General features: G+C 46.6%; 1 long non-coding RNA gene across 11 annotated transcripts in view; it reads left to right on the top strand.

The window, feature by feature from the left end:
* Positions 1-21: 21 nt before the first annotated feature.
* The window catches only part of LOC143482302 (uncharacterized), a 42,435-nt gene continuing 14,683 nt past the window's right edge, over positions 22-27,773 (top strand). For 3 of the 11 annotated variants that reach the window (XR_013122186.1, XR_013122189.1, XR_013122182.1), the window contains exons 1-3: positions 962-1,505; positions 1,636-1,877; positions 5,218-5,342. This is a non-coding gene — a long non-coding RNA (uncharacterized LOC143482302). Of the gene's footprint in view, positions 460-961; positions 1,506-1,635; positions 1,878-2,705; positions 2,724-5,217; positions 5,343-27,773 lie in introns of those variants that run through there. The other 8 variants (XR_013122184.1, XR_013122188.1, XR_013122185.1 and 5 more) reach the window with 8 other exon arrangements.

Here is a 27,773-nt window from a genome sequence, read left to right as displayed (position 1 = left end):
GTATGGATGTTGGAGGTTGTGTATGGATGTTGGAGGTTGTGTATGGATGTTGGAGGTTGTGTTGGTGTTGCAGGTTGTGTTGGAGGTTGTGTATGGATGTTGCAGGTTGTGTATGGATGTTGCATTTTGTGTTGGATGTTGCATTTTGTGTTGGATGTTGCAGGTTGTGTATGGATGTTGCAGGTTGTGTATGGATGTTGCAGGTTGTGTTGGTGTTGGAGGTTGTGTTGGTGTTGGAGGTTGTGTATGGATGTTGGAGGTTGTGTATGGATGTTGGAGGTTGTGATGGTGTTGCAGGTTGTGTTGGAGGTTGTGTATGGATGTTGGAAGTTGTGTATGGATGTTGGAGGTTGTGTATGGATGTTGGAGGTTGTGTATGGATGTTGGAGGTTGTGTATGGATGTTGCAGGTTGTGTTGGTGTTGCAGGTTGTGTTGGAGGTTGTGTATGGATGTTGGAGGTTGTGTATGGATGTTGCAGGTTGTGTATGGATGTTGCATTTTGTGTATGGATGTTGCATTTTGTGTTGGATATTGCAGGTTGTGTTGGATGTTGCAGGTTGTGTATGAATGTTGCAGGTTGTGTATGGATGTTGCAGGTTGTGTATGGATGTTGCAGGTTGTGTTGGAGGATGTGTATGGATGTTGGAGGTTGTGTATGGATGTTACAGGTTGTGTATGGATGTTACAGGTTGTGTATGGATGTTACAGGTTGTGTATGGATGTTGCAGGTTGTGTTGGTGTTGCAGGTTGTGTTGTTGAAGATTGTGTATGGATGTTGCAGGTTGTGTTCGTTTTGCAGGTTGTGTATGGATGTTGGAGGTTGTGTATGGATGTTGGAGGTTGTGTATGGATGTTGGAGGTTGTGTATGGATGTTGCCGGTTGTGTTGTTGGAGGTTGCCGGTTGTGTTGTTGGAGGTTGTGTATGGATGTTGGAGGTTGTGTTGATGTTGGAGGTTGTGTTGATGTTGGAGGTTGTGTATGGATGTTGGAGGTTGTGTATGGATGTTGCAGGTTGTGTATGGATGTTGCAGGTTGTGTATGGATGTTGCAGGTTGTGTTGGAGGTTGTGTATGGATGTTGGAGGTTGTGATGGTGTTGCAGGTTGTGTTGGAGGTTGTGTATGGATGTTGCAGGTTGTGTATGGATGTTGCAGGTTGTGTATGGATGTTGCAGGTTGTGTATGGATGTTGCTGGTTGTTGTTGTTGGAGGTTGTGTATGGATGTTGCAGGTTGAGTATGGATGTTGCAGGTTGTGTTGGTGTTGCAGGTTGTGTTGGAGGTTGTGTATGGATGTTGGAGGTTGTGTTGGTGTTCCAGGGTGTGTATGGATGTTGCAGGTTGTGTATGGATGTTGCAGGTTGTGTATGGATGTTGCAGGTTGTGTATGGATGTTGCAGGTTGTGTATGGATGTTGGAGGTTGTGTTGGTGTTGCAGGTTGTATTGGAGGTTGTGTATGGATGTTGCAGGTTTTGTTGGTGTTGCAGGTTGTGTTGGTGTTGGAGGTTGTGTATGGATGTTGGAGGTTGTGTATGGATGTTGGAGGTTGTGTATGGATGTTGGAGGTTGTGTATGGATGTTGGAGGTTGTGTTGGTGTTGCAGGTTGTATTGGTGGTTGTGTATGGATGTTTCAGGTTGTGTTGGTGTTGGAGGTTGTGTATGGATGTTGGAGGTTGTGTTGGTGTTGCAGGTTGTATTGGTGGTTGTGTATGGATGTTGCAGGTTGTGTTGGTGTTGCAGGTTGTGTATGGATGTTGGAAGTTGTGTATGGATGTTACAGGTTGTGTATGGATGTTACAGGTTGTGTATGGATGTTACAGGTTGTGTATGGATGTTGCAGGTTGTGTTGGTGTTTGAGGTTGTGTTGGTGTTGCAGGTCGTTTTGGAGGTTGTGTATGGATGTTGGAGGTTGTGTTGGTGTTGCAGGTAGTATTGGAGGTTGTGTATGGATGTTGCAGGTTGTGTATGGATGTTGCAGGTTGTGTTGGTGTTGCAGGTTGTGTTGGTGTTGCAGGTTGTGTTGGTGTTGCAGGTTGTGTTGGTGTTGCAGGTTGTGTTGGTGTTGCAGGTTGTGTATGTATGTTGCAGGTTGTGTTCGTGTTGGAGGTTGTGTATGGATGTTGCAGGTTGTGTTGGTGTTGCAGGTTGTGTATGGATGTTGGAAGTTGTGTTGGTGTTGCAGGTTGTGTTGGTGTTGCAGGTTGTGTATGGATGTTGCAGCTTGTGTATGGATGTTGCAGGTTGTTTTGGTGTTGCAGGTTGTTTTGGTGTTGCAGGTTGTGTATGGATGTTGGAGGTTGTGTTGGTGTTGGAGGTTGTGTATGGATGTTGGAGGTTGTGTTGGTGTTGCAGGTTGTGTTGGAGGTTGTGTATGGATGTTGCAGGTTGTGTTGGTGTTGCAGGTTGTGTTGGTGTTGGAGGTTGTGTATGGATGTTGCAGGTTGTGTATGGATGTTGCAGGTTGTGTATGGATGTTGCAGGTTGTGTTGGTGTTGGAGGTTGTGTATGGATGTTGGAGGTTGTGTTGGTGTTGCAGGTTGTGTTGGAGGTTGTGTTGGTGTTGCAGGTTGTGTTGGTGTTGCAGGTTGTGTTGGAGGTTGTGTATGGATGTTGGAGGTTGTGTTGATGTTGAAGGTTGTGTATGGATGTTGGAGGTTGTGTTGGTGTTGCAGGTCGTTTTGGAGGTTGTGTATGGATGTTGGAGGTTGTGTTGGTGTTACAGGTAGTATTGGAGGTTGTGTATGGATGTTGCAGGTTGTGTATGGATGTTGCAAGTTGTGTTGGTGTTGGAGGTTGTGTATGGATGTTGGAGGTTGTGTTGGTGTATCAGGTTGTGTTGGAGGTTGTGTATGGATGTTGGAGGTTGTGTTGGTGTTGCAGGTTGTATTGGTGGTTGTGTATGGATGTTGCAGGTTGTGTTGGTGTTGCAGGTTGTGTTGGTGTTGCAGGTTGTGTATGGATGTTGGAGGTTGTGTTGGAGGTTGTGTATGGATGTTGGAGGTTGTGTTGGAGGTTGTGTATGGATGTTGCAGGTTGTGTTGGAGGTTGTGTATAGATGTTGCAGGTTGTGTATAGATGTTGCAGGTTGTGTTGGTGTTGCAGGTTGTGTTGGTGTTGCAGGTTGTGTTGGTGTTGCAGGTTGTGTTAGTGTTGGAGGTTGTGTTAGTGTTGGAGGTTGTGTATGGATGTTGGAGGTTGTGTATGGATGTTGGAGGTTGTGTATGGATGTTGGAGGTTGTGTATGGATGTTGGAGGTTGTGTATGGATGTTGGAGGTTGTGTTGGTGTTGGAGGTTGTGTTGGTGTTGGAGGTTGTGTTGGTGTTGGAGGTTGTGTTGGTGTTGGAGGTTGTGTTAGTGTTGGAGGTTGTGTTAGTGTTGGAGGTTGTGTTAGTGTTGGAGGTTGTGTATGGGTGTTGGAGGTTGTGTATGGGTGTTGGAGGTTGTGTATGGGTGTTGGAGGTTGTGTATGGGTGTTGGAGGTTGTGTATGGGTGTTGGAGGTTGTGTATGGGTGTTGGAGGTTGTGTATGGGTGTTGGAGGTTGTGTATGGGTGTTGCATGTTGTGTTGGTGTTGCATGTTGTGTTGGTGTTGCATGTTGTGTTGGTGTTGCATGTTGTGTTGGTGTTGCATGTTGTGTTGGTGTTGCATGTTGTGTTGGTGTTGCATGTTGTGTTGGTGTTGGAGGTTGTGTTGGTCTTGCAGTTTGTGTATGGATGTTGCAGGTTGTGTTGGAGTTGCAGGTTATGTTGGTGTTGCAGATTGTGTTGGAGGTTGTGTATGATGTTGGAGGTTGTGTTGGTGCTGCAGGTTGTGTATGGATGTTGCAGGTTGTGTTGGAGTTGCAGGTTGTGTTGGTGTTGCAGATTGTGTTGCAGGTTGTGTATGGATGTTGCAGGCTGTGTTGGTAATGCAGGTTGTGTTGGCGGTTGTGTTGGTGTTGCAGGTTGTTTTGGTCTAGCAGTTTGTGTATGGATGTTGCAGGTTGTGTTGGAGTTGCAGGTTGTGTTGGTGTTGCAGATTGTGTTGGAGGTTGTGTATGGATGTTGGAGGTTGTGTTGGTGCTGCAGGTTGTGTATGGATGTTGCAGGTTGTGTATGGATGTTGCAGGTTGTGTTGGTGTTGCAGATTGTGTTGGAGGTTGTGTATGGATGTTGGAGGTTGTGTTGGTGTTGCAGGTTGTGTTGAAGGTTGTGTATGGATGTTGGAGGTTGAGTTGGTGTTGCAGGTTGTGTTGGAGGTTGTGTATGGATGTTGGAGGTTGTGTTGGTGTTGCAGGTTGTGTTGGAGGTTGTGTTGGTGCTGGAGGTTGTGTATGGATGTTGCAGGCTGTGTTGGTAATGCAGGTTTTGTTGGTGCTGGAGGTTGTGTATGGATGATGCAGGTTGTGTTGGTGTTGCAGGTTGTGTATGGATGATGCAGGTTGTGTTGGTGTTGCAGGTTGTGTATGGATGATGCAGGTTGTGTTGGTGTTGCAGGTTGTGTTGGAGGTTGTGTATGGATGTTGCAGGTTGTGTTGGTGTTTCAGATTGTGTTGGAGGTTGTGTATGGATGTTGGAGGTTGTGTTGGTGTTGCAGGTTGTGTTGGAGGTTGTGTATGGATGTTGGAGGTTGTGTTGGTGTTGCAGATTGTGTTGGAGGTTGTGTATGGATGTTGGAGGTTGTGTTGGTGTTTCATGTTGTGTTGGAGGTTGTGTTGGTGCTGGAGGTTGTGTATGGATGTTGCAGGCTGTGTTGGTAATGCAGGTTGTGTTGGTGCTGGAGGTTGTGTATGGATGTTGCAGGCTGTGTTGGTAATGCAGGTTGTGTATGGATGTTACAGGTTGTGTATGGATGTTGGAGGTTGTGTTGGTGTTGCAGGTTGTATTGGAGGTTGTGTATGGATGTTGCAGGTTTGTGTTGGTGTTGCAGGTTGTGTATGGATGTTGGAGGTTGTGTTGGTGTTGCAGGTTGTGTATGGATGTTGCAGGTTGTGTTGCAGGTTGTGTTGGTGTTGCAGGTTGTATTGGTGGTTGTGTATGGATGTTGCAGGTTGTGTATGGATGTTGCAGGTTGTGTATGGATGTTGCAGGTTGTGTATGGATGTTGCAGGTTGTGTTGGAAGTTGTGTATGGATGTTACAGGTTGTGTATGGATGTTACAGGTTGTGTATGGATGTTGCAGGTTGTGTTGGTGTTTGAGGTTGTGTTGGTGTTGCAGGTTGTGTTGGTGTTGCAGGTTGTGTTGGAGGTTGTGTATGGATGTTGCAGGTTGTGTATGGATGTTGCCGGTTGTGTTGTTGGAGGTTGTGTATGGATGTTACAGGTTGTGTTGGTGCTGCAGGGTGTGTATGGATGTTGCAGGTTGTGTTGGAGGTTGTGTATGGATGTTGCAGGTTGTGTATGGATGTTGGCGGTTGTGTTGTTGGAGGTTGTGTATGGATGTTGGAGGTTGTGTTGATGTTGAAGGTTGTGTTAGAGGTTGTGTTGGAGTTGCAGGTTGTGTTGGTGTTTCAGATTGTGTTGGAGGTTGTGTATGGATGTTGGAGGTTGTGTATGGATGTTGGAGGTTGTGTTGGTGTTGCAGGTTGTGTTGGAGGTTGTGTATGGATGTTGGAGGTTGTGTATGGATGTTGGAGGTTGTGTTGGTGTTGCATGTTGTGTTGGAGGTTGTGTTGGTGCTGGAGGTTGTGTATGGATGTTGCAGGCTGTGTTGGTAATGCAGGTTGTGTTGATGCTGGAGGTTGTGTATGGATGTTGCAGGCTGTGTTGGTGTTGCAGGTTGTGTTGGTGTTGCAGGTTGTGTATGGATGTTGCAGGTTGTGTATGGATGTTGCAGGTTTTGTTGGTGTTGCAGGTTGTGTTGGAGGATGTGTATGGATGTTGGAGGTTGTGTTGGTGTTGCAGGTTGTATTTGAGGTTGTGTATGGATGTTGCAGGTTGTGTTGGTGTTGCAGGTTGTGTATGGATGTTGGGAGGTTGTGTTGGTGTTGCAGGTTGTGTATGGATGTTGCAGGTTGTGTTGGAGGTTGTGTATGGATGTTGGAGGTTGTGTTGGTGTTGCAGGTTGTGTTGGAGGTTGTGTATGGATGTTGGAGGTTGTGTTGGTGTTGCAGGTTGTGTTGGAGGTTGTGTATGGATGTTGGAGGTTGTGTTGGTGTTGCAGGTTGTATTTGAGGTTGTGTATGGATGTTGCAGGTTGTGTTGGTGTTGGAGGTTGTGTTGGTGTTGCAGGTTGTGTTGCAGGTTGTGTATGGATGTTGCAGGTTGTGTTGGTGTTGCAGGTTGTGTATGGATGTTGCAGGTTGTGTTGGTGTTGCAGGTAGTGTTGGAGGTTGTGTTGGTGCTGGAGGTTGTGTTGGAGGTTGTGTATGGATGTTGGAGGTTGTGTTGGTGTTGCAGGTTGTGTTGGAGGTTGTGTATGGATGTTGGAGGTTGTGTTGGCGTTGCAGGTTGTGTTGGTGCTGGAGGTTGTGTATGGATGTTGCAGGCTGTGTTGGTAATGCAGGTTTTGTTGGTGCTGGAGGTTGTGTATGGATGTTGCAGGCTGTGTTGGTAATGCAGGTTTTGTTGGTGCTGCAGGTTGTGTATGGATGTTGCAGGTTGTGTATGGATGTTGCAGGTTTTGTTGGTGTTGCAGGTTGTGTTGGAGGTTGTGTATGGATGTTGGAGGTTGTGTTGGTGTTGCAGGTTGTATTGGAGGTTGTGTATGGATGTTGCAGGTTTTGTTGGTGTTGCAGGTTGTGTTGGAGGTTGTGTATGGATGTTGGAGGTTGTGTTGGTGTTGCAGGTTGTATTGGAGGTTGTGTATGGATGTTGCAGGTTGTGTTGGTGTTGCAGGTTGTGTTGGAGGTTGTGTATGGATGTTGCAGGTTGTGTTGGTGTTTCAGATTGTGTTGGAGGTTGTGTATGGATGTTGGAGGTTGTGTTGGTGTTGCAGGTTGTGTTGGAGGTTGTGTATGGATGTTGGAGGTTGTGTTGGTGTTGCAGATTGTGTTGGTGGTTGTGTATGGATGTTGGAGGTTGTGTTGGTGTTGCATGTTGTGTTGGAGGTTGTGTTGGTGCTGGAGGTTGTGTATGGATGTTGCAGGCTGTGTTGGTAATGCAGGTTGTGTTGGTGCTGGAGGTTGTGTATGGATGTTGCAGGCTGTGTTGGTAATGCAGGTTGTGTTGGTGTTGCAGGTTGTGTATGGATGTTACAGGTTGTGTATGGATGTTGCAGGTTGTGTTGGTGTTGCAGGTTGTGTTGGAGGTTGTGTTGGTGCTGGAGGTTGTGTATGGATGTTGCAGGCTGTGTTGGTAATTCAGGTTTTGTTGGTGCTGGAGGTTGTGTATGGATGTTGCAGGCTGTGTTGGTAATGCAGGTTGTGTATGGATGTTGCAGGTTGTGTATGGATGTTGCAGGTTGTGTATGGATGTTGCAGGTTGTGTATGGATGTTGCAGGTTTTGTTGGTGTGGCAGGTTGTGTTGGAGGATGTGTATGGATGTTGGAGGTTGTGTTGGTGTTGCAGGTTGTATTGGAGGTTGTGTATGAATGTTGCAGGTTGTGTTGGTGTTGCAGGTTGTGTTGCAGGTTGTGTATGGATGTTGCAGGTTGTGTTGGTGTTGCAGGTTGTGCTGCAGGTTGTGTATGGATGTTGCAGGTTGTGTTGGCGTTGCAGGTTGTGTTGGAGGTTGTGTTGGTGCTGGAGGTTGTGTATGGATGTTGCAGGCTGTGTTGGTAATGCAGGTTTTGTTGGTAATGCAGGTTTTGTTGGTGCTGCAGGTTGTGTATGGATGTTGCAGGTTGTGTATGGATGTTGCAGGTTGTGTTGGAGGTTATATATGGATGTTGCAGGTTGTGTTGGTGTTGCAGGTAGTGTTGGAGGTTGTGTTGGTGCTGGAGGTTGTGTTGGAGGTTGTGTATGGATGTTGGAGGTTGTGTATGGATGTTGGAGGTTGTGTTGGTGTTGCAGGTTGTGTTGGAGGTTGTGTATGGATGTTGGAGGTTGTGTTGGCGTTGTAGGTTGTGTTGGTGCTGGAGGTTGTGTATGGATGTTGCAGGCTGTGTTGGTAATGCAGGTTTTGTTGGTGCTGGAGGTTGTGTATGGATGTTGCAGGCTGTGTTGGTAATGCAGGTTGTGTTGGTAATGCAGGTTGTGTTGGTAATGCAGGTTGTGTTGGTAATGCAGGTTGTGTTGGTGTTGCAGGTTGTGTATGGATGTTACAGGTTGTGTATGGATGTTGCAGGTTTTGTTGGTGTTGCAGGTTGTGTTGCAGGTTGTGTATGGATGTTGGAGGTTGTGTTGGTGTTGCAGGTTGTATTGGAGGTTGTGTATGGATGTTGGAGGTTGTGTTGGTGTTGCAGGTTGTGTATGAATGTTGCAGGTTGTGTTTGGATGTTGCAGGTTGTGTTGGTGTTGGAGGTTGTGTTGGTGTTGCAGGTTGTGTATGGATGTTGCAGGTTGTGTTGGTGTTGCAGGTAGTGTTGGAGGTTGTGTTGGATCTGGAGGTTGTGTTGGAGGTTGTGTATGGATGTTGGAGGTTGTGTATGGATGTTGGAGGTTGTGTATGGATGTTGGAGGTTGTGTATGGATGTTGGAGGTTGTGTTGGAGGTTGTGTATGGATGTTGGAGGTTGTGTTGGCGTTGCAGGTTGTGTTGGAGGTTGTGTTGGTGCTGGAGGTTGTGTATGGATGTTGCAGGCTGTGTTGGTAATGCAGGTTTTGTTGGTGCTGCAGGTTGTGTATGGATGTTGCAGGTTGTGTATGGATGTTGCAGGTTTTGTTGGTGTTGCAGGTTGTGTTGGAGGTTGTGTATGGATGTTGGAGGTTGTGTTGGTGTTGCAGGTTGTATTGGAGGTTGTGTTGGTGTTGCAGGTTGTATTGGAGGTTGTGTATGGATGTTGCAGGTTGTGTTGTGTTGGAGGTTGTGTATGGATTTTGGAGGTTGTGTTGGTGTTGCAGGTTGTGTATGGATGTTGCAGGTTGTGTTGGTGTTGCAGGTTGTGTTGGAGGTTGTGTATGGATGTTGCAGGTTGTGTTGGTGTTTCAGATTGTGTTGGAGGTTGTGTATGGATGTTGGAGGTTGTGTTGGTGTTGCAGGTTGTGTTGGAGGTTGTGTATGGATGTTGGAGGTTGTGTTGGTGTTGCAGATTGTGTTGGTGGTTGTGTATGGATGTTGGAGGTTGTGTTGGTGTTGCATGTTGTGTTGGAGGTTGTGTTGGTGCTGGAGGTTGTGTATGGATGTTGCAGGCTGTGTTGGTAATGCAGGTTGTGTTGGTGCTGGAGGTTGTGTATGGATGTTGCAGGCTGTGTTGGTAATGCAGGTTGTGTTGGTGTTGCAGGTTGTGTGTGGATGTTACAGGTTGTGTATGGATGTTGCAGGTTGTGTTGGTGTTGCAGGTTGTGTTGGAGGTTGTGTTGGTGCTGGAGGTTGTGTATGGATGTTGCAGGCTGTGTTGGTAATGCAGGTTTTGTTGGTGCTGGAGGTTGTGTATGGATGTTTCAGGCTGTGTTGGTAATGCAGGTTGTGTTGGTAATGCAGGTTGTGTTGGTAATGCAGGTTGTGTATGGATGTTGCAGGTTGTGTATGGATGTTGCAGGTTTTGTTGGTGTGGCAGGTTGTGTTGGAGGATGTGTATGGATGTTGGAGGTTGTGTTGGTGTTGTAGGTTGTATTGGAGGTTGTGTATGAATGTTGCAGGTTGTGTTGGTGTTGGAGGTTGTGTTGGTGTTGCAGGTTGTGTTGCAGGTTGTGTATGGATGTTGCAGGTTGTGTTGGTGTTGCAGGTTGTGTATGGATGTTGCAGGTTGTGTTGGCGTTGCAGGTTGTGTTGGAGGTTGTGTTGGTGCTGGAGGTTGTGTATGGATGTTGCAGGCTGTGTTGGTAATGCAGGTTTTGTTGGTGCTGCAGGTTGTGTATGGATGTTGCAGGTTGTGTATGGATGTTGCAGGTTTTGTTGGTGTTGCAGGTAGTGTTGAAGGTTGTGTTGGTGCTGGAGGTTGTGTTGGAGGTTGTGTATGGGTGTTGGAGGTTGTGTTGATGTTGCAGGTTGTGTTGATGTTGCAGGTTGTGTTGGTGTTGCAGGTTGTGTATGGATGTTGCAGGTTGTGTTGGTGTTGCAGGTTGTGTTGGAGGTTGTATATGGATGTTGCAGGTTGTGTTGGTGTTGGAGGTTGTGTTGGTGTTGCAGGTTGTGTTGGAGGTTGTGTATGAATGTTGCAGGTTTTGTTTGGATGTTGCAGGTTGTGTTGGTGTTGCAGGTTGTGTTGGTGTTGCAGGTTGTGTCGATGTTGCAGGTTGTGTTGATGTTGCAGGTTGTGTTGATGTTGCAGGTTGTGTATGGATGTTGCAGGTTGTGTTGGAGGTTATATATGGATGTTGCAGGTTGTGTTGGTGTTGGAGGTTGTGTATGGATGTTGCAGGTTGTGTATGGATGTTGCAGGTTGTGTTGGAGGTTGTGTATGGATGTTGGAGGTTGAGTTGGTGTTGCAGATTGTGTTGGAGGTTGTGTATGATGTTGGAGGTTGTGTTGGAGGTTGTGTTGGTGCTGCAGGTTGTGTATGGATGTTGCAGGTTGTGTATGGATGTTGCAGGTTGTGTTGGAGTTGCAGGTTGTGTTGGTGTTGCAGATTGTGTTGCAGGTTGTGTATGGATGTTGCAGGCTGTGTTGGTAATGCAGGTTGTGTTGGCGGTTGTGTTGGTGTTGCAGGTTGTATTGGTCTTGCAGTTTGTGTATGGATGTTGCAGGTTGTGTTGGTGTTGCAGATTGTGTTGGAGGTTGTGTATGGATGTTGGAGGTTGTGTTGGTGCTGCAGGTTGTGTATGGATGTTGCAGGTTGTGTTGGTGTTGCAGATTGTGTTGGAGGTTGTGTATGAATGTTGCAGGTTGTGTTGGTGTTGCAGGTTGTATTGGTCTTGCAGTTTGTGTATGGATGTTGCAGGTTGTGTTGGTGTTGCAGGTTATGTTGGTGTTGCAGATTGTGTTGGAGGTTGTGTATGATGTTGGAGGTTGTGTTGGAGGTTGTGTTGGTGCTGCAGGTTGTGTATGGATGTTGCAGGTTGTGTTGGTGTTGCAGATTGTGTTGCAGGTTGTGTATGGATGTTGCAGGCTGTGTTGGTAATGCAGGTTGTGTTGGCGGTTGTGTTGGTGTTGCAGATTGTGTTAGAGGTTGTGTATGGATGTTGGAGGTTGTGTTGGTGTTGCAGGTTGTGTTGGAGGTTGTGTATGGATGTTGGAGGTTGAGTTGGTGTTGCAGGTTGTGTTGGAGGTTGTGTATGGATGTTGGAGGTTGTGTTGGTGTTGCAGGTTGTGTTGCAGGTTGTGTTGGAGGTTGTGTTGGTGCTGGAGGTTGTGTATGGATGTTGCAGGCTGTGTTGGTAATGCAGGTTTTGTTGGTGCTGGAGGTTGTGTATGGATGTTGCAGGTTGTGTTGGTAATGCAGGTTGTGTTGGTAATGCAGGTTGTGTTGGTGTTGCAGGTTGTGTATGGATGTTGCAGGTTGTGTTGGAGGTTGTGTATGGATGTTGGAGGTTGTGTTGGTGTTGCAGATTGTGTTGGAGGTTGTGTATGGATGTTGGAGGTTGTGTTGGTGTTGCATGTTGTGTTGGAGGTTGTGTTGGTGCTGGAGGTTGTGTATGGATGTTGCAGGCTGTGTTGGTAATGCAGGTTGTGTTGGTGCTGGAGGTTGTGTATGGATGTTGCAGGCTGTGTTGGTAATGCAGGTTGTGTATGGATGTTACAGGTTGTGTATGGATGTTACAGGTTGTGTATGGATGTTGCAGGTTGTGTTGGTGTTGCAGGTTGTGTTGGAGGTTGTGTTGGTGCTGGAGGTTGTGTATGGATGTTGCAGGCTGTGTTGGTAATGCAGGTTTTGTTGGTGCTGGAGGTTGTGTATGGATGATGCAGGTTGTGTATGGATGATGCAGGTTGTGTTGGTAATGCAGGTTGTGTTGGTAATGCAGGTTGTGTTGGTAATGCAGGTTGTGTTGGTGTTGCAGGTTGTGTTGGTGTTGCAGGTTGTGTTGGTGTTGCAGGTTGTGTATGGATGTTACAGGTTGTGTATGGATGTTGCAGGTTTTTTTGGTGTTGCAGGTTGTGTTGGAGGTTGTGTATGGATGTTGGAGGTTGTGTTGGTGTTGCAGGTTGTATTGGAGGTTGTGTATGGATGTTGCAGGTTGTGTTGGTGTTGCAGGTTGTGTATGGATGTTGGAGGTTGTGTTGGTGTTGCAGGTTGTGTATGGATGTTGCAGGTTGTGTTGGAGGTTGTGTATGGATGTTGCAGGTTGTGTTGGAGTTGCAGGTTGTGTTGGAGGTTGTGTATGGATGTTGGAGGTTGTGTTGGTGTTGCATGTTGTGTTGGAGGTTGTGTTGGTGCTGGAGGTTGTGTATGGATGTTGCAGGCTGTGTTGGTAATGCAGGTTGTGTTGATGCTGGAGGTTGTGTATGGATGTTGCAGGCTGTGTTGGTAATGCAGGTTGTGTTGGTGTTGCAGGTTGTGTATGGATGTTGCAGGTTGTGTATGGATGTTGCAGGTTTTGTTGGTGTTGCAGGTTGTGTATGGATGTTGCAGGCTGTGTTGGTAATGCAGGTTTTGTTGGTGCTGGAGGTTGTGTATGGATGTTGCAGGTTGTGTTGGTAATGCAGGTTGTGTTGGTGTTGCAGGTTGTGTATGGATGTTGCAGGTTGTGTATGGATGTTGCAGGTTGTGTTGGTGTTGCAGGTTGTGTATGGATGTTGCAGGTTGTGTATGGATGTTGCAGGTTGTGTTGGTGTTGCAGGTTGTGTTGGAGGTTGTGTATGGATGTTGGAGGTTGTGTATGGATGTTGGAGGTTGTGTATGGATGTTGCAGGTTGTGTTGGTGTTTCAGATTGTGTTGGAGGTTGTGTATGGATGTTGGAGGTTGTGTTGGTGTTGCAGGTTGTGTTGGAGGTTGTGTATGGATGTTGCAGGTTGTGTTGTGTTGGAGGTTGTGTTGGTGCTGGAGGTTGTGTATGGATGTTGCAGGCTGTGTTGGTAATGCAGGTTTTGTTGGTGCTGCAGGTTGTGTATGGATGTTGCACATTGTGTATGGATGTTGCAGGTTGTGTATGGATGTTGCAGGTTGTGTATGGATGTTGCAGGTTTTGTTGGTGTTGCAGGTAGTGTTGCAGGTAGTGTTGAAGGTTGTGTTGGAGGTTGTGTATGAGTGTTGGAGGTTGTGTTGATGTTGCAGGTTGTGTTGGAGGTTGTGTTGGTGTTGCAGGTTGTGTATGGATGTTGCAGGTTGTGTTGGTGTTGCAGGTTGTGTTGGAGGTTGTATATGGATGTTGCAGGTTGTGTTGGTGTTGGAGGTTGTGTTGGTGTTGCAGGTTGTGTTGGAGGTTGTGTATGAATGTTGCAGGTTTTGTTTGGATGTTGGAGGTTGTGTTGGTGTTTCAGGTTGTGTTGGTGTTGCAGGTTGTGTTGATGTTGCAGGTTGTGTTGATGTTGCAGGTTGTGTTGATGTTGCAGGTTGTGTTGGAGGTTATATATGGATGTTGCAGGTTGTGTTGGTGTTGCAGGTAGTGTTGGAGGTTGTGTTGGTGCTGGAGGTTGTGTTGGAGGTTGTGTATGGATGTTGGAGGTTGTGTATGGATGTTGGAGGTTGTGTTGGTGTTGCAGGTTGTGTTGGAGGTTGTGTATGGATGTTGGAGGTTGTGTTGGCGTTGTAGGTTGTGTTGGTGCTGGAGGTTGTGTATGGATGTTGCAGGCTGTGTTGGTAATGCAGGTTTTGTTGGTGCTGGAGGTTGTGTATGAATGTTGCAGGCTGTGTTGGTAATGCAGGTTGTGTTGGTAATGCAGGTTGTGTTGGTAATGCAGGTTGTGTTGGTAATGCAGGTTGTGTTGGTGTTGCAGGTTGTGTTGGTGTTGCAGGTTGTGTATGGATGTTACAGGTTGTGTATGGATGTTGCAGGTTTTGTTGGTGTTGCAGGTTGTGTTGGAGGTTGTGTATGGATGTTGGAGGTTGTGTTGGTGTTGCAGGTTGTATTGGAGGTTGTGTATGGATGTTGGAGGTTGTGTTGGTGTTGCAGGTTGTGTATGAATGTTGCAGGTTGTGTTTGGATGTTGCAGGTTGTGTTGGTGTTGGAGGTTGTGTTGGTGTTGCAGGTTGTGTATCGATGTTGCAGGTTGTGTTGGTGTTGCAGGTAGTGTTGGAGGTTGTGTTGGATCTGGAGGTTGTGTTGGAGGTTGTGTATGGATGTTGGAGGTTGTGTATGGATGTTGGAGGTTGTGTTGGAGGTTGTGTATGGATGTTGGAGGTTGTGTTGGCGTTGCAGGTTGTGTTGGAGGTTGTGTTGGTGCTGGAGGTTGTGTATGGATGTTGCAGGCTGTGTTGGTAATGCAGGTTTTGTTGGTGCTGCAGGTTGTGTATGGATGTTGCAGGTTGTGTATGGATGTTGCAGGTTTTGTTGGTGTTGCAGGTTGTGTTGGAGGTTGTGTATGGATGTTGGAGGTTGTGTTGGTGTTGCAGGTTGTATTGGAGGTTGTGTTGGTGTTGCAGGTTGTATTGGAGGTTGTGTATGGATGTTGGAGGTTGTGTTGGAGGTTTTGTTTGGATGTTGGAGGTTGTGTTGGTGTTTCAGGTTGTGTTGGTGTTGCAGGTTGTGTTGGTGTTGCAGGTTGTGTTGGTGTTGCAGGTTGTGTTGGAGGTTGTGTATGGATGTTGCAGGTTGTGTTGGTGTTTCAGATTGTGTTGGAGGTTGTGTATGGATGTTGGAGGTTGTGTTGGTGTTGCAGGTTGTGTTGGAGGTTGTGTATGGATGTTGGAGGTTGTGTTGGTGTTGCAGATTGTGTTGGTGGTTGTGTATGGATGTTGGAGGTTGTGTTGGTGTTGCATGTTGTGTTGGAGGTTGTGTTGGTGCTGGAGGTTGTGTATGGATGTTGCAGGCTGTGTTGGTAATGCAGGTTGTGTTGGTGCTGGAGGTTGTGTATGGATGTTGCAGGCTGTGTTGGTAATGCAGGTTGTGTTGGTGTTGCAGGTTGTGTATGGATGTTACAGGTTGTGTATGGATGTTGCAGGTTGTGTTGGAGGTTGTGTTGGTGCTGGAGGTTGTGTATGGATGTTGCAGGCTGTGTTGGTAATTCAGGTTTTGTTGGTGCTGGAGGTTGTGTATGGATGTTGCAGGCTGTGTTGGTAATGCAGGTTGTGTATGGATGTTGCAGGTTGTGTATGGATGTTGCAGGTTGTGTATGGATGTTGCAGGTTTTGTTGGTGTGGCAGGTTGTGTTGGAGGATGTGTATGGATGTTGGAGGTTGTGTTGGTGTTGCAGGTAGTGTTGGAGGTTGTGTTGGATCTGGAGGTTGTGTTGGAGGTTGTGTATGGATGTTGGAGGTTGTGTATGGATGTTGGAGGTTGTGTTGGAGGTTGTGTATGGATGTTGCAGGCTGTGTTGGTAATTCAGGTTTTGTTGGTGCTGGAGGTTGTGTATGGATGTTGCAGGCTGTGTTGGTAATGCAGGTTGTGTATGGATGTTGCAGGTTGTGTATGGATGTTGCAGGTTGTGTATGGATGTTGCAGGTTTTGTTGGTGTGGCAGGTTGTGTTGGAGGATGTGTATGGATGTTGGAGGTTGTGTTGGTGTTGCAGGTTGTATTGGAGGTTGTGTATGAATGTTGCAGGTTGTGTTGGTGTTGCAGGTTGTGTTGCAGGTTGTGTATGGATGTTGCAGGTTGTGTTGGTGTTGCAGGTTGTGCTGCAGGTTGTGTATGGATGTTGCAGGTTGTGTTGGCGTTGCAGGTTGTGTTGGAGGTTGTGTTGGTGCTGGAGGTTGTGTATGGATGTTGCAGGCTGTGTTGGTAATGCAGGTTTTGTTGGTGCTGCAGGTTGTGTATGGATGTTGCAGATTGTGTATGGATGTTGCAGGTTGTGTATGGATGTTGCAGGTTTTGTTGGTGTTGCAGGTAGTGTTGAAGGTTGTGTTGGAGGTTGTGTATGAGTGTTGGAGGTTGTGTTGATGTTGCAGGTTGTGTTGGAGGTTGTGTTGGTGTTGCAGGTTGTGTATGGATGTTGCAGGTTGTGTTGGTGTTGCAGGTTGTGTTGGAGGTTGTATATGGATGTTGCAGGTTGTGTTGGTGTTGGAGGTTGTGTTGGTGTTGCAGGTTGTGTTGGAGGTTGTGTATGAATGTTGCAGGTTTTGTTTGGATGTTGGAGGTTGTGTTGGTGTTTCAGGTTGTGTTGGTGTTGCAGGTTGTGTTGGTGTTGCAGGTTGTGTTGATGTTGCAGGTTGTGTTGATGTTGGAGGTTGTGTTGGTGTTGCAGGTTGTATTTGAGGTTGTGTATGGATGTTGCAGGTTGTGTTGGTGTTGGAGGTTGTGTTGGTGTTGCAGGTTGTGTTGGAGGTTGTGTTGGTGTTGCAGGTTGTGTTGCAGGTTGTGTATGGATGTTGCAGGTTGTGTATGGATGTTGGAGGTTGTGTTGGAGGTTGTGTATGGATGTTGGAGGTTGTGTTGGCGTTGCAGGTTGTGTTGGAGGTTGTGTTGGTGCTGGAGGTTGTGTATGGATGTTGCAGGCTGTGTTGGTAATGCAGGTTTTGTTGGTGCTGCAGGTTGTGTATGGATGTTGCAGGTTGTGTATGGATGTTGCAGGTTTTGTTGGTGTTGCAGGTTGTGTTGGAGGTTGTGTATGGATGTTGGAGGTTGTGTTGGTGTTGCAGGTTGTATTGGAGGTTGTGTTGGTGTTGCAGGTTGTATTGGAGGTTGTGTATGGATGTTGGAGGTTGTGTTGGAGGTTTTGTTTGGATGTTGGAGGTTGTGTTGGTGTTTCAGGTTGTGTTGGTGTTGCAGGTTGTGTTGGTGTTGCAGGTTGTGTTGGTGTTGCAGGTTGTGTTGGAGGTTGTGTATGGATGTTGCAGGTTGTGTTGGTGTTTCAGATTGTGTTGGAGGTTGTGTATGGATGTTGGAGGTTGTGTTGGTGTTGCAGGTTGTGTTGGAGGTTGTGTATGGATGTTGGAGGTTGTGTTGGTGTTGCAGATTGTGTTGGTGGTTGTGTATGGATGTTGGAGGTTGTGTTGGTGTTGCATGTTGTGTTGGAGGTTGTGTTGGTGCTGGAGGTTGTGTATGGATGTTGCAGGCTGTGTTGGTAATGCAGGTTGTGTTGGTGCTGGAGGTTGTGTATGGATGTTGCAGGCTGTGTTGGTAATGCAGGTTGTGTTGGTGTTGCAGGTTGTGTATGGATGTTACAGGTTGTGTATGGATGTTGCAGGTTGTGTTGGTGTTGCAGGTTGTGTTGGAGGTTGTGTTGGTGCTGGAGGTTGTGTATGGATGTTGCAGGCTGTGTTGGTAATTCAGGTTTTGTTGGTGCTGGAGGTTGTGTATGGATGTTGCAGGCTGTGTTGGTAATGCAGGTTTTGTTGGTGCTGGAGGTTGTGTATGGATGTTGCAGGCTGTGTTGGTAATGCAGGTTGTGTTGGTAATGCAGGTTGTGTTGGTAATGCAGGTTGTGTATGGATGTTGCAGGTTGTGTATGGATGTTGCAGGTTTTGTTGGTGTGGCAGGTTGTGTTGGAGGATGTGTATGGATGTTGGAGGTTGTGTTGGTGTTGTAGGTTGTATTGGAGGTTGTGTATGAATGTTGCAGGTTGTGTTGGTGTTGGAGGTTGTGTTGGTGTTGCAGGTTGTGTTGCAGGTTGTGTATGGATGTTGCAGGTTGTGTTGGTGTTGCAGGTTGTGTATGGATGTTGCAGGTTGTGTTGGCGTTGCAGGTTGTGTTGGAGGTTGTGTTGGTGCTGGAGGTTGTGTATGGATGTTGCAGGCTGTGTTGGTAATGCAGGTTTTGTTGGTGCTGCAGGTTGTGTATGGATGTTGCAGGTTGTGTATGGATGTTGCAGGTTTTGTTGGTGTTGCAGGTAGTGTTGAAGGTTGTGTTGGTGCTGGAGGTTGTGTTGGAGGTTGTGTATGGGTGTTGGAGGTTGTGTTGATGTTGCAGGTTGTGTTGGTGTTGCAGGTTGTGTATGGATGTTGCAGGTTGTGTTGGTGTTGCAGGTTGTGTTGGAGGTTGTATATGGATGTTGCAGGTTGTGTTGGTGTTGGAGGTTGTGTTGGTGTTGCAGGTTGTGTTGGAGGTTGTGTATGAATGTTGCAGGTTTTGTTTGGATGTTGCAGGTTGTGTTGGTGTTGCAGGTTGTGTTGGTGTTGCAGGTTGTGTCGATGTTGCAGGTTGTGTTGATGTTGCAGGTTGTGTTGATGTTGCAGGTTGTGTATGGATGTTGCAGGTTGTGTTGGAGGTTATATATGGATGTTGCAGGTTGTGTTGGTGTTGGAGGTTGTGTATGGATGTTGCAGGTTGTGTATGGATGTTGCAGGTTGTGTTGGAGGTTGTGTATGGATGTTGGAGGTTGAGTTGGTGTTGCAGATTGTGTTGGAGGTAGGGTTGCAACGGTATGAGATTTTCACGGTATGATAACCGTCTCAGAAAATACCGCGGTATCACGGTTATCACGGTATCACAGTTAGTTTGTATATTATTAAAAGATACACTGACCCTTAAAGAAATTACAACAAGTTTTTTTTGTTCAATTAACTATTTATTGTAGAAACCTGCAACTATTGTATACAAAATGTCTCCTTTAAAAAAATAAGCTGTAAACATGTTTATATAAATACTGCAAAATTAGAGAAACCTAAATCATGGATTTCATTACAATTATTTAAGTTTAAATTATTTAATATCTGACAAACTCAGCCTGGGTCAGTGTCTGATCAACAACTGTTGTAAACGTCCGTTTTACTGCCAAGTTGGAATATAACCAGATACTGCAGAAAGAGAGGATTTATTTCTGACATCATCACAATAGAGATTTCTATTTTAAGGCTTTCACACCGAGTCTGGTTTTAACATATGAAAAACAGGCACGTTAGAATTTGAAAATGAACGCATGTCAATTAATGGCGTCTTTCACATCCAATGAAAGCAAGGACCTTAAAAAGCTAGAATTATACTTTCACTAGTGACCGTAGCGCGCGACTCCGCACAGTTCTTTTGTATTACGTTAACAAATACGAGCCTCTTGTAATTCCAGGACTAAACGTGAAGAGAAACGTGGAGAGAACGTGAAGACGTTAAGATTGGGCGTTTTGAAAATAAACAACCATTAAATAATGTGATGAAAAAGCGAATTATTTCGAGTATATGTATAAATATGTAACTTTATTAAGTTTAAGGTGCTGGGAAATATTGAAACGGACCTTTAAAATGACGTACAGGTGCTTTAATTCCACCTTATAAAGGTGTATGAACCCTGCAAATATGACTTTGTTCATTGCGCTGAGGCGCGGCGCACGCAAAGTTACAAAATTCGAGAGGTGCACGACCTCGCTAATCGACAGCGCGTGAGACCCTCGCGCACGGGCGGAGCCACCGCGATTACGTTATTTTTGCCGCTGACATTAGTTTAGCTTTTTTTTTTGTTAAAAAATTTGTTAAGTCTGATACACGTTCTGCCATTCTCACCGCTGTGCTGAGTAGCTGAACCGGAGCGGAGTTGCGCATGCGCGGGTCAGTTTCTCCGCTGGCTTGCTTTTTACCGGTAATAAGCAAACGCACACGGTATGATAACCGTGCATTTTAATACCGTGGTATACCGTGAAACCGGTTACCGCTGCAACCCTAGTTGGAGGTTGTGTATGATGTTGGAGGTTGTGTTGGAGGTTGTGTTGGTGCTGCAGGTTGTGTATGGATGTTGCAGGTTGTGTATGGATGTTGCAGGTTGTGTTGGAGTTGCAGGTTGTGTTGGTGTTGCAGATTGTGTTGCAGGTTGTGTATGGATGTTGCAGGCTGTGTTGGTAATGCAGGTTGTGTTGGCGGTTGTGTTGGTGTTGCAGGTTGTATTGGTCTTGCAGTTTGTGTATGGATGTTGCAGGTTGTGTTGGTGTTGCAGATTGTGTTGGAGGTTGTGTATGGATGTTGGAGGTTGTGTTGGTGCTGCAGGTTGTGTATGGATGTTGCAGGTTGTGTTGGTGTTGCAGATTGTGTTGGAGGTTGTGTATGAATGTTGCAGGTTGTGTTGGTGTTGCAGGTTGTATTGGTCTTGCAGTTTGTGTATGGATGTTGCAGGTTGTGTTGGTGTTGCAGGTTATGTTGGTGTTGCAGATTGTGTTGGAGGTTGTGTATGATGTTGGAGGTTGTGTTGGAGGTTGTGTTGGTGCTGCAGGTTGTGTATGGATGTTGCAGGTTGTGTTGGTGTTGCAGATTGTGTTGCAGGTTGTGTATGGATGTTGCAGGCTGTGTTGGTAATGCAGGTTGTGTTGGCGGTTGTGTTGGTGTTGCAGATTGTGTTAGAGGTTGTGTATGGATGTTGGAGGTTGTGTTGGTGTTGCAGGTTGTGTTGGAGGTTGTGTATGGATGTTGGAGGTTGAGTTGGTGTTGCAGGTTGTGTTGGAGGTTGTGTATGGATGTTGGAGGTTGTGTTGGTGTTGCAGGTTGTGTTGCAGGTTGTGTTGGAGGTTGTGTTGGTGCTGGAGGTTGTGTATGGATGTTGCAGGCTGTGTTGGTAATGCAGGTTTTGTTGGTGCTGGAGGTTGTGTATGGATGTTGCAGGTTGTGTTGGTAATGCAGGTTGTGTTGGTAATGCAGGTTGTGTTGGTGTTGCAGGTTGTGTATGGATGTTGCAGGTTGTGTTGGAGGTTGTGTATGGATGTTGGAGGTTGTGTTGGTGTTGCAGATTGTGTTGGAGGTTGTGTATGGATGTTGGAGGTTGTGTTGGTGTTGCATGTTGTGTTGGAGGTTGTGTTGGTGCTGGAGGTTGTGTATGGATGTTGCAGGCTGTGTTGGTAATGCAGGTTGTGTTGGTGCTGGAGGTTGTGTATGGATGTTGCAGGCTGTGTTGGTAATGCAGGTTGTGTATGGATGTTACAGGTTGTGTATGGATGTTACAGGTTGTGTATGGATGTTGCAGGTTGTGTTGGTGTTGCAGGTTGTGTTGGAGGTTGTGTTGGTGCTGGAGGTTGTGTATGGATGTTGCAGGCTGTGTTGGTAATGCAGGTTTTGTTGGTGCTGGAGGTTGTGTATGGATGATGCAGGTTGTGTTGGTAATGCAGGTTGTGTTGGTAATGCAGGTTGTGTTGGTAATGCAGGTTGTGTTGGTAATGCAGGTTGTGTTGGTGTTGCAGGTTGTGTTGGTGTTGCAGGTTGTGTTGGTGTTGCAGGTTGTGTTGGTGTTGCAGGTTGTGTTGGTGTTGCAGGTTGTGTTGGTGTTGCAGGTTGTGTATGGATGTTACAGGTTGTGTATGGATGTTGCAGGTTTTTTTGGTGTTGCAGGTTGTGTTGGAGGTTGTGTATGGATGTTGGAGGTTGTGTTGGTGTTGCAGGTTGTATTGGAGGTTGTGTATGGATGTTGCAGGTTGTGTTGGTGTTGCAGGTTGTGTATGGATGTTGGAGGTTGTGTTGGTGTTGCAGGTTGTGTATGGATGTTGCAGGTTGTGTTGGAGGTTGTGTATGGATGTTGCAGGTTGTGTTGGAGTTGCAGGTTGTGTTGGAGGTTGTGTATGGATGTTGGAGGTTGTGTTGGTGTTGCATGTTGTGTTGGAGGTTGTGTTGGTGCTGGAGGTTGTGTATGGATGTTGCAGGCTGTGTTGGTAATGCAGGTTGTGTTGATGCTGGAGGTTGTGTATGGATGTTGCAGGCTGTGTTGGTAATGCAGGTTGTGTTGGTGTTGCAGGTTGTGTATGGATGTTGCAGGTTGTGTATGGATGTTGCAGGTTTTGTTGGTGTTGCAGGTTGTGTATGGATGTTGCAGGCTGTGTTGGTAATGCAGGTTTTGTTGGTGCTGGAGGTTGTGTATGGATGTTGCAGGTTGTGTTGGTAATGCAGGTTGTGTTGGTGTTGCAGGTTGTGTATGGATGTTGCAGGTTGTGTTGGTGTTGCAGGTTGTGTATGGATGTTGCAGGTTGTGTATGGATGTTGCAGGTTGTGTATGGATGTTGCAGGTTGTGTTGGTGTTGCAGGTTGTGTTGGAGGTTGTGTATGGATGTTGGAGGTTGTGTATGGATGTTGGAGGTTGTGTATGGATGTTGCAGGTTGTGTTGGTGTTTCAGATTGTGTTGGAGGTTGTGTATGGATGTTGGAGGTTGTGTTGGTGTTGCAGGTTGTGTTGGAGGTTGTGTATGGATGTTGCAGGTTGTGTTGTGTTGGAGGTTGTGTTGGTGCTGGAGGTTGTGTATGGATGTTGCAGGCTGTGTTGGTAATGCAGGTTTTGTTGGTGCTGCAGGTTGTGTATGGATGTTGCACATTGTGTATGGATGTTGCAGGTTGTGTATGGATGTTGCAGGTTGTGTATGGATGTTGCAGGTTTTGTTGGTGTTGCAGGTAGTGTTGCAGGTAGTGTTGAAGGTTGTGTTGGAGGTTGTGTATGAGTGTTGGAGGTTGTGTTGATGTTGCAGGTTGTGTTGGAGGTTGTGTTGGTGTTGCAGGTTGTGTATGGATGTTGCAGGTTGTGTTGGTGTTGCAGGTTGTGTTGGAGGTTGTATATGGATGTTGCAGGTTGTGTTGGTGTTGGAGGTTGTGTTGGTGTTGCAGGTTGTGTTGGAGGTTGTGTATGAATGTTGCAGGTTTTGTTTGGATGTTGCAGGTTGTGTTGGTGTTGCAGGTTGTGTTGGTGTTGCAGGTTGTGTTGATGTTGCAGGTTGTGTTGATGTTGCAGGTTGTGTTGGAGGTTATATATGGATGTTGCAGGTTGTGTTGGTGTTGCAGGTAGTGTTGGAGGTTGTGTTGGTGCTGGAGGTTGTGTTGGAGGTTGTGTATGGATGTTGGAGGTTGTGTATGGATGTTGGAGGTTGTGTTGGTGTTGCAGGTTGTGTTGGAGGTTGTGTATGGATGTTGGAGGTTGTGTTGGCGTTGTAGGTTGTGTTGGTGCTGGAGGTTGTGTATGGATGTTGCAGGCTGTGTTGGTAATGCAGGTTTTGTTGGTGCTGGAGGTTGTGTATGAATGTTGCAGGCTGTGTTGGTAATGCAGGTTGTGTTGGTAATGCAGGTTGTGTTGGTAATGCAGGTTGTGTTGGTGTTGCAGGTTGTGTTGGTGTTGCAGGTTGTGTATGGATGTTACAGGTTGTGTATGGATGTTGCAGGTTTTGTTGGTGTTGCAGGTTGTGTTGGAGGTTGTGTATGGATGTTGGAGGTTGTGTTGGTGTTGCAGGTTGTATTGGAGGTTGTGTATGGATGTTGGAGGTTGTGTTGGTGTTGCAGGTTGTGTATGAATGTTGCAGGTTGTGTTTGGATGTTGCAGGTTGTGTTGGTGTTGGAGGTTGTGTTGGTGTTGCAGGTTGTGTATCGATGTTGCAGGTTGTGTTGGTGTTGCAGGTAGTGTTGGAGGTTGTGTTGGATCTGGAGGTTGTGTTGGAGGTTGTGTATGGATGTTGGAGGTTGTGTATGGATGTTGGAGGTTGTGTTGGAGGTTGTGTATGGATGTTGGAGGTTGTGTTGGCGTTGCAGGTTGTGTTGGAGGTTGTGTTGGTGCTGGAGGTTGTGTATGGATGTTGCAGGCTGTGTTGGTAATGCAGGTTTTGTTGGTGCTGCAGGTTGTGTATGGATGTTGCAGGTTGTGTATGGATGTTGCAGGTTTTGTTGGTGTTGCAGGTTGTGTTGGAGGTTGTGTATGGATGTTGGAGGTTGTGTTGGTGTTGCAGGTTGTATTGGAGGTTGTGTTGGTGTTGCAGGTTGTATTGGAGGTTGTGTATGGATGTTGGAGGTTGTGTTGGAGGTTTTGTTTGGATGTTGGAGGTTGTGTTGGTGTTTCAGGTTGTGTTGGTGTTGCAGGTTGTGTTGGTGTTGCAGGTTGTGTTGGTGTTGCAGGTTGTGTTGGAGGTTGTGTATGGATGTTGCAGGTTGTGTTGGTGTTTCAGATTGTGTTGGAGGTTGTGTATGGATGTTGGAGGTTGTGTTGGTGTTGCAGGTTGTGTTGGAGGTTGTGTATGGATGTTGGAGGTTGTGTTGGTGTTGCAGATTGTGTTGGTGGTTGTGTATGGATGTTGGAGGTTGTGTTGGTGTTGCATGTTGTGTTGGAGGTTGTGTTGGTGCTGGAGGTTGTGTATGGATGTTGCAGGCTGTGTTGGTAATGCAGGTTGTGTTGGTGCTGGAGGTTGTGTATGGATGTTGCAGGCTGTGTTGGTAATGCAGGTTGTGTTGGTGTTGCAGGTTGTGTATGGATGTTGGAGGTTGTGTATGGATGTTGGAGGTTGTGTTGGTGTTGCAGGTTGTGTTGGAGGTTGTGTTGGTGCTGGAGGTTGTGTTGGAGGTTGTGTATGGATGTTGGAGGTTGTGTATGGATGTTGGAGGTTGTGTTGGAGGTTGTGTATGGATGTTGCAGGCTGTGTTGGTAATTCAGGTTTTGTTGGTGCTGGAGGTTGTGTATGGATGTTGCAGGCTGTGTTGGTAATGCAGGTTGTGTATGGATGTTGCAGGTTGTGTATGGATGTTGCAGGTTGTGTATGGATGTTGCAGGTTTTGTTGGTGTGGCAGGTTGTGTTGGAGGATGTGTATGGATGTTGGAGGTTGTGTTGGTGTTGCAGGTTGTATTGGAGGTTGTGTATGAATGTTGCAGGTTGTGTTGGTGTTGCAGGTTGTGTTGCAGGTTGTGTATGGATGTTGCAGGTTGTGTTGGTGTTGCAGGTTGTGCTGCAGGTTGTGTATGGATGTTGCAGGTTGTGTTGGCGTTGCAGGTTGTGTTGCAGGTTGTGTTGGTGCTGGAGGTTGTGTATGGATGTTGCAGGCTGTGTTGGTAATGCAGGTTTTGTTGGTGCTGCAGGTTGTGTATGGATGTTGCAGATTGTGTATGGATGTTGCAGGTTGTGTATGGATGTTGCAGGTTTTGTTGGTGTTGCAGGTAGTGTTGAAGGTTGTGTTGGAGGTTGTGTATGAGTGTTGGAGGTTGTGTTGGTGTTGCAGGTTGTATTGGAGGTTGTGTATGGATGTTGGAGGTTGTGTTGGTGTTGCAGGTTGTGTATGAATGTTGCAGGTTGTGTTTGGATGTTGCAGGTTGTGTTGGTGTTGGAGGTTGTGTTGGTGTTGCAGGTTGTGTATCGATGTTGCAGGTTGTGTTGGTGTTGCAGGTAGTGTTGGAGGTTGTGTTGGATCTGGAGGTTGTGTTGGAGGTTGTGTATGGATGTTGGAGGTTGTGTATGGATGTTGGAGGTTGTGTTGGAGGTTGTGTATGGATGTTGGAGGTTGTGTTGGCGTTGCAGGTTGTGTTGGAGGTTGTGTTGGTGCTGGAGGTTGTGTATGGATGTTGCAGGCTGTGTTGGTAATGCAGGTTTTGTTGGTGCTGCAGGTTGTGTATGGATGTTGCAGGTTGTGTATGGATGTTGCAGGTTTTGTTGGTGTTGCAGGTTGTGTTGGAGGTTGTGTATGGATGTTGGAGGTTGTGTTGGTGTTGCAGGTTGTATTGGAGGTTGTGTTGGTGTTGCAGGTTGTATTGGAGGTTGTGTATGGATGTTGGAGGTTGTGTTGGAGGTTTTGTTTGGATGTTGGAGGTTGTGTTGGTGTTTCAGGTTGTGTTGGTGTTGCAGGTTGTGTTGGTGTTGCAGGTTGTGTTGGTGTTGCAGGTTGTGTTGGAGGTTGTGTATGGATGTTGCAGGTTGTGTTGGTGTTTCAGATTGTGTTGGAGGTTGTGTATGGATGTTGGAGGTTGTGTTGGTGTTGCAGGTTGTGTTGGAGGTTGTGTATGGATGTTGGAGGTTGTGTTGGTGTTGCAGATTGTGTTGGTGGTTGTGTATGGATGTTGGAGGTTGTGTTGGTGTTGCATGTTGTGTTGGAGGTTGTGTTGGTGCTGGAGGTTGTGTATGGATGTTGCAGGCTGTGTTGGTAATGCAGGTTGTGTTGGTGCTGGAGGTTGTGTATGGATGTTGCAGGCTGTGTTGGTAATGCAGGTTGTGTTGGTGTTGCAGGTTGTGTATGGATGTTGGAGGTTGTGTATGGATGTTGGAGGTTGTGTTGGTGTTGCAGGTTGTGTTGGAGGTTGTGTTGGTGCTGGAGGTTGTGTTGGAGGTTGTGTATGGATGTTGGAGGTTGTGTATGGATGTTGGAGGTTGTGTTGGAGGTTGTGTATGGATGTTGCAGGCTGTGTTGGTAATTCAGGTTTTGTTGGTGCTGGAGGTTGTGTATGGATGTTGCAGGCTGTGTTGGTAATGCAGGTTGTGTATGGATGTTGCAGGTTGTGTATGGATGTTGCAGGTTGTGTATGGATGTTGCAGGTTTTGTTGGTGTGGCAGGTTGTGTTGGAGGATGTGTATGGATGTTGGAGGTTGTGTTGGTGTTGCAGGTTGTATTGGAGGTTGTGTATGAATGTTGCAGGTTGTGTTGGTGTTGCAGGTTGTGTTGCAGGTTGTGTATGGATGTTGCAGGTTGTGTTGGTGTTGCAGGTTGTGCTGCAGGTTGTGTATGGATGTTGCAGGTTGTGTTGGCGTTGCAGGTTGTGTTGCAGGTTGTGTTGGTGCTGGAGGTTGTGTATGGATGTTGCAGGCTGTGTTGGTAATGCAGGTTTTGTTGGTGCTGCAGGTTGTGTATGGATGTTGCAGATTGTGTATGGATGTTGCAGGTTGTGTATGGATGTTGCAGGTTTTGTTGGTGTTGCAGGTAGTGTTGAAGGTTGTGTTGGAGGTTGTGTATGAGTGTTGGAGGTTGTGTTGATGTTGCAGGTTGTGTTGGAGGTTGTGTTGGTGTTGCAGGTTGTGTATGGATGTTGCAGGTTGTGTTGGTGTTGCAGGTTGTGTTGGAGGTTGTATATGGATGTTGCAGGTTGTGTTGGTGTTGGAGGTTGTGTTGGTGTTGCAGGTTGTGTTGGAGGTTGTGTATGAATGTTGCAGGTTTTGTTTGGATGTTGGAGGTTGTGTTGGTGTTGCAGGTTGTGTTGGTGTTGCAGGTTGTGTTGGTGTTGCAGGTTGTGTTGATGTTGCAGGTTGTGTTGATGTTGGAGGTTGTGTTGGTGTTGCAGGTTGTATTTGAGGTTGTGTATGGATGTTGCAGGTTGTGTTGGTGTTGGAGGTTGTGTTGGTGTTGCAGGTTGTGTTGGAGGTTGTGTTGGTGTTGCAGGTTGTGTTGCAGGTTGTGTATGGATGTTGCAGGTTGTGTATGGATGTTGGAGGTTGTGTTGGAGGTTGTGTATGGATGTTGGAGGTTGTGTTGGCGTTGCAGGTTGTGTTGGAGGTTGTGTTGGTGCTGGAGGTTGTGTATGGATGTTGCAGGCTGTGTTGGTAATGCAGGTTTTGTTGGTGCTGCAGGTTGTGTATGGATGTTGCAGGTTGTGTATGGATGTTGCAGGTTTTGTTGGTGTTGCAGGTTGTGTTGGAGGTTGTGTATGGATGTTGGAGGTTGTGTTGGTGTTGCAGGTTGTATTGGAGGTTGTGTTGGTGTTGCAGGTTGTATTGGAGGTTGTGTATGGATGTTGGAGGTTGTGTTGGAGGTTTTGTTTGGATGTTGGAGGTTGTGTTGGTGTTGCAGGTTGTGTTGGTGTTGCAGGTTGTGTTGGTGTTGCAGGTTGTGTTGGAGGTTGTGTATGGATGTTGCAGGTTGTGTTGGTGTTTCAGATTGTGTTGGAGGTTGTGTATGGATGTTGGAGGTTGTGTTGGTGTTGCAGGTTGTGTTGGAGGTTGTGTATGGATGTTGGAGGTTGTGTTGGTGTTGCAGATTGTGTTGGTGGTTGTGTATGGATGTTGGAGGTTGTGTTGGTGTTGCATGTTGTGTTGGAGGTTGTGTTGGTGCTGGAGGTTGTGTATGGATGTTGCAGGCTGTGTTGGTAATGCAGGTTGTGTTGGTGCTGGAGGTTGTGTATGGATGTTGCAGGCTGTGTTGGTAATGCAGGTTGTGTT

Source organism: Brachyhypopomus gauderio, chromosome 18, assembly GCF_052324685.1.
Source record: "Brachyhypopomus gauderio isolate BG-103 chromosome 18, BGAUD_0.2, whole genome shotgun sequence".
NCBI lineage: Eukaryota > Metazoa > Chordata > Actinopteri > Gymnotiformes > Hypopomidae > Brachyhypopomus > Brachyhypopomus gauderio.
The sequence above is the reverse complement of the archived record's forward strand: the minus strand, read 5'-3'. Positions and strand labels throughout refer to the sequence as shown.